Source organism: Pempheris klunzingeri, chromosome 20 (genome assembly GCF_042242105.1).
Source record: "Pempheris klunzingeri isolate RE-2024b chromosome 20, fPemKlu1.hap1, whole genome shotgun sequence".
Taxonomy (NCBI): Eukaryota; Metazoa; Chordata; class Actinopteri; order Acropomatiformes; family Pempheridae; genus Pempheris; species Pempheris klunzingeri.
The window spans coordinates 6,979,504-6,985,503 of record NC_092031.1 but is presented as its reverse complement, the minus strand read 5'-3'; positions in this window follow the sequence as shown (position 1 = coordinate 6,985,503).

The following is a 6,000-nucleotide window of genomic DNA, read 5'->3' as shown; positions in this document are numbered from 1 at the left end:
ATACACTGACATTATGTGTGCTCAGGTATGTTGGTCTATCCACTTCTGACTCCTTCCTTTGCTCAGTGAGGTCCGTGAAGCCTCAAGCCGTAGGCTGCCGGAGTGTTCTCCATGAGTGCTGTACAGCAATCCTGACATTTTCAAGGCCACGAGCCAAAAGGTTAAAGGTGAAAGGTAAAAGGTGACGATGTGTTCCTTGTTGCTGGCTTCCCTGTTCATTATCTGCTTTTAAAGTCTGTTCCGCCGCACAAAACTGCTCTGACCCTTGACCCCTTACTGTAGGGCATGGAGTGCCTCGGGCTGAGAATGGCTGCATCACCATGACAACCAGTAGCAGCTTGTGAGTCAAGATTTATAATCATTGTGATGGGCACAGACACACATGAAGCTCTGCACATGTAGGGACACACAAGTGTAAATCAGTGGTGCGAAGGCTAATGAACTATGGATCTTGAGATTTTTTTTTTCCCATTTGGCCACACTTGTAAGCAAGCCCACCCTCACACGCACTTCACCCCCTCTCTTTCAAACGCACCCGTGCACACACACACACACACACACACACAATCACACAATCAAACTGGCTTTGTTTAGTTCTTGTCGGTCACTCTCCATCTGCTGGTCAGATGATCAATGCTAATGCCTGTTGAGAGTCCTAATGACACACAGATCCATATACAGATGGACTGCACGTTTGCTCTTGTGCTTGAGTGTGTGTGTGTGTGTGTGTGTCACACGTGCGTAGACACACACAACACACACTGTGCGCCTATGCAGGTGTGTGGGCGCCCATGTGTGCATGTTTGTGCACATGAGCTAATGTTATTTGTGTTTAGAAATTGCAATCCTTTGATGAGGACAGGTCAGCGCTATTGTTATAAATGAGAGTGAGATTGCAGGGAGGTGACCTCTCCTACCTCACGCACAGAGACACACACATACACACACATATACACACATGCGCACGTGGCTGTTTGCACTATTGGCAAGTGGAATTAGTAAATGTATGAGCTACACAGAAACTCATTACAACACGATTAGAGACAAACCTCCCATTTAATCTCATTTAGAACAGGGTGGTTGCCTGTCAAACACACTCACACATACACACACTAACTCACTTATGCGCATGCACAGATACACACCCGTTTGTACTCACACGCAGACCATCCTCTCTGTATGACCGACAGCAGGGGTGTCTGACTCATAAAATGATACCTTAATAATCATATGCTCTCACCACTGTGTAAGTACAGTGATTTAAATGGCACAGTAAGTCTTCCACATACATATAATCCCACTGTTTATATCATATCACCATTAAAAACCTGAGCTTTCTCTACATGTGGCACAACTCCTCCCTCCCTCACCCTCACCCCCCTCTGTGCCGTTTGTCACCATTCACAGCGCAAACTAGGTAAACCTCATCGTCTCAAACTCGGCTCCAAACGCTGTAGCACAAACTGACATAAACGTAAGCACAAAATATGGGCGCGCAAACACAAACACACATACCCACTGGATGCTGACAGATGAGTTTTTATTTTTGGCTGTATATTCTCTCTGCTGGCAGTTCAGACACATATTACCCGTGCACAAGCGCTCCTGCACACACGCACACATATATAAGGAAAATATGTATACACACCCCAGACACACACATATACAGTGACCTTCTCTCTGCTGAGTAGGCAAAGAGTCAGGGGTCACTGCCTGCTGTCAGCCTGTCAGAGAGAGGAAGGGAGAGGGGAAGTGAGAAGAGGCAGAGGAAGAGCAAACGTGGTTGAAGGAATGTACAGAATGCAGCTCCTCCGCCTCATCATTCAATAAAGACTAATGCAATCAGAGGCGGCCCGCATCTGTCACGGTTAATGTTGGCTGATAGAGTCGCTGCAATTTAAAATGCTCATGGTATAATGCATTTTCCTGTGCCTCTTACAGACTGATGATGCATCACATAACGCCTTGATGGCTCTCTAACCTGCGCCGCAGCATGCTGAATGGGGCTGACCATTTTGCTCGTTTTTATCTTAATCGGCTACAAAGACTTTCATTCCGAAATCCATTTAAAAAAACAAAAGTTACCTGAAGTTCACTGCTCAGTCATTCAGGATTATTTCAGATAATTATTATTTTCTTTTATTATTTGGTCAGGCAAAAGCAATGCTCCAACAAAAGCCGCAAAGGATATCGTAGCTCTAATTCAGCAATTCACTTGAATGGGTTTGTCTTTTCAAATGTGAATGTATTTTTAGAATATTTCTGCTGCAAAAGAAATCGCCATATGATTAAGTCTCATTATTTTATCATGAAAATTGTATTTTCTTAACATGAGGGAGGGGGGGGGATATTTTCTTTCCTTCGTAAATCAATTTCTTTCAAGAATTCTCTAAAATTAGGTGTTATTTTTATTGATTCTGGTGCAGCAGTGTGCTTCATTCTGTCCTCGTTGACATGCAGTTGTGGAAAATCCAACTCAACTTGTTATTCAGTAGATGATTTGTATTGGGGAGAGGTTGAAATAATTGGACTGCAGTGGCAGATTTCTCCACTTATTTCGACACAACATCCCATTTATGGCTCAATAGACAAACGTTACTTGATAAGAGATTTTTTGGCATAATTTTGATTTAGAATGAGCATCTTATTCTATTGAATCTGAATTATTTGATCAATACTTCATTCCACATCAACTTTATTATTATTTATAACATCATTTTGTCAATTAATGTCTGCATGAGAATTGTACCTTTTATTCATGCATGGTTCTCTACACGGAAAAAGCGTTTCCACCAGAATGTTTCCCAGTTTTTATTCATTGCTCAGGGAAGAGATGGAAGAACGTTATTATTTGATAATGCCATTTGGTCCAAAAGGTCAGCCTGGTGCAGGGATGGGGGGGTTAGAGTGAGACAGAGGGAGGAGGGAGGGGAGGAGTATGGAGTTTAAGTGGGGTTTGAGGAGTGGTGGTGGTGGCGGTCAGTCCAATGGGAAACCAGGTGCTGATGTTGAGATAGTTTCCATAGTAACTCCTCCTCCTCCTTCCAGTCTAGTTCTTCCCTCTTCCCTCCCCCTACACACACAAAAACATGTGCACAAGTGCATGCTCAGACCTCCCCTCTTTATCCCATTGCTGGTCTCTGTGGTCAGCCCCTTTTTGCTTTAGTATCTGTTGCTCAAATCAATGTGAGCCTTCATGTTCCAGCTGTGTGGCCATAAGATATACTGCAGCTCAACTATTAAAGCTGCCTTTCTTACAGTTGCCTGCCTTGCTGGAGTAAATGTGTACGTATAAGCAAACATCTCATAGCAGCAAAACAGCCAGCGCAGACTATGCATTCCACTGCAAAACCACGCAGATAAAGATGACATCAACTGTACAAAAAAAGGAATTATGTGTGTGTGTGTGCGCAGTTGGCGGCTGCACATTGTTCAATGCTGAATGCGGCTCCATTCATCGTTTCTGTAGAGTGCATCTTGAATCAGCATCTCCGATCAGGTCAGGGTTGGTCTTTTTACATGAGGCCCCAGCCTTCGGTTGCCAATTTTCTAGCTCTACTATTCCTCCTCCTCCTCCAGCCACAGCACTCAATGAAGGTGAGTGTTGAAGCATTGTAAAAGGAGTAAAGCAGATGTGCGGGCTAGTCAGAGGCAGACATGTACAGATTGAAAGAGAGAGAGAGAAAAAGAGCAGAAGCAGCAGCTGGCTCAGGGAGCCCAGGGAGAGCACCTCTGAGCCGGGCTCAACACAGCTGGAGTCCCTCCCTGAGACAGGCTGGGGAAAAAAAAGCCCTGTTTGTGTGTATCTGCATGTGTATTTACTGATGGGATCGTGTGTTTAATTGAGAATGTTTCCTGCATGTAGCATGAACGTAAATACACCAATTGTCCAAAAGTGTGTGGACATTTAAACATGCAACATGTACTTCACAAGAATCAAGTGAAGTGGATACACCTGCATACCTGACCACACATAATGTGCAGTACACGCGCATAAATCATGAGTAAACCTCAATGGGATCTCATACATGACATAGCCAAAAGTATAGAATTAATCTGCCGCTATAACAGCCTCCATTACTCTAAGCTTTTCACAAGATTTTGGCACCTGGCTGCAGAGATTTCATCCTATTCAGCCACAAAGTTAAAAAGCTGTAACAAAGGGGCTGTGGTAGTGAATACTCTAAGCCACAAACCTGCCCATCCATGTTTATGTTAGTTCAGATTTATTAATGTGTGTTTAGTATGTGTGAGTGTAACTGTCTGAGAATGTGTGTGAGGGGGGAGATAAAGAGTGAGAGAGATTTGTAAACTGAGACGGCCTTTCTCTTCCCTTTTCATTCCGTCCTTCCCCCCACGGTGCACCGAATCGCTCCTGTAGCACGGGAGAGGTAAAGGCCATCGTCACTGTCACTCACGGATTTAATCATTCGGATCTAGCCCGGTTCTCGCCTTATTTTCTGCCTCCGGTAATTGCGTTTCTGTTTCGTGCGGGCGGTGAGTGCGCGTTGTCCAAGGTGCTGCAGCAGCGCGCGGCCCCGCCCATCCTCTCTATCTCACTCTCTCTGACACACACGCGCACGCACGCACGCACACACATACATACACGCTCTCGCAACCACGTGACTCTCCCTCTGCCGAGTCTCGCGGAGAGCATCAGACTGCACCTTTTCCTCCTCAAGAGAAGGGAGAGAGAGAGAGAAGAGAGACATTGAGTCAGACAGAGAGAGAGAGCGAGAGATGGAAGGAGAGCCATAGAGAGAGAGAAGAGAGAGAGGGGAGAGAGAGAGAGAGAGAGAGAGAGAGAGAGAGAGAGGGGGAGACCAGTAGCACCTTGTCGCCTGGAGGCGAGCCTGTGATAATTTTGTCCCTGTCCGGTAGACCGGCTCTATCCACCACCAGGCGCGCGGGTGCTCTCCCCTGTCTCGCGGCTTTGAGATTCTCCTCAAATGGGAAGGGAAATCAATGGGTCGCGCGCCGCACTGTTGCCACGGAACCACAGGATGCCCGTGAGGTAGGTCGGCTTTCTACCCTGTATGTGCCCGCATTGAGGAAAGAAAAAAACCCTGCTGTTTTATTTACCAGAGCGAGGCTGTCACAAACTGTAAAAAAAAAAAAAAAAAAAAAAAAGTAATTACCGTGTTACCGGTTAGCTCAGCTGTGGCTACGGCACAGGTGATGAGCCTGAACCTCCGGTGTAGTGAAGTAACGGGAGCGTAGGAGGAAAAAAATGGAGAGGAGGTATGGCCGCAAATCGAGAATCGATATTTCAACCGCATTCATTCACCCCGTCTATCAATAACTGTGATGTCGCCGGCTTTTCGCCTCTAAAAGATGCGAGACGCGGAGAAGGAACTGTGTGTAGCCCTCTGTGTGAGTGTGAGTGTGTGTGTTTTGCAGTCTGTGTGTGTGAATGTGTTCAGTTGTTAGGAACGAGCTCTGGCGCCGTTAATTCGATAAAGCGAAGCGGTTTGAGTCATCCGCCGCAGCGCGCGGTGCTGCTCCCGCTCTTTGTGATGTAGCTGACACGGTGGGAGTCCGGTATTAAACCTTTTATTATAGAAAAATAAAATAAAAGGAAAAACATTAAACAAAAGGGTAAGGTGTCACATTCAGAATAGTGTTAAGTCTCAAAAGTGATAAAAAATGATATATATGCTTTATGAGGCCGTCGCAGGTATGCCACCTTTTAAAAAATCTCCTGCGGCATGATGGGAGCTCTACTGAGGAGGTGCTGTTTGTGTATGTGAGTGTGTATTCGTGCGCGTGCCTACAGTGTGTGTTTAGCTTAAGGCATTGTTGTGTGGGCTGTGTGTAAGTGAAAATCAAGGGTTTGTTGTGTTAATGTTCAGACAGTCCTGAGTTGGGCCTGTTAAATGTGTAATGTGACAATGTGGTGTGTGTGTGTGTGTGTGTGTGTGTGTGTGTGTGTGTGTGTGTGTGCACAAAATGCATGAGAGAGAGTAATTTGAGAATAATAGCGGGCTCTGGCTCAGCTTG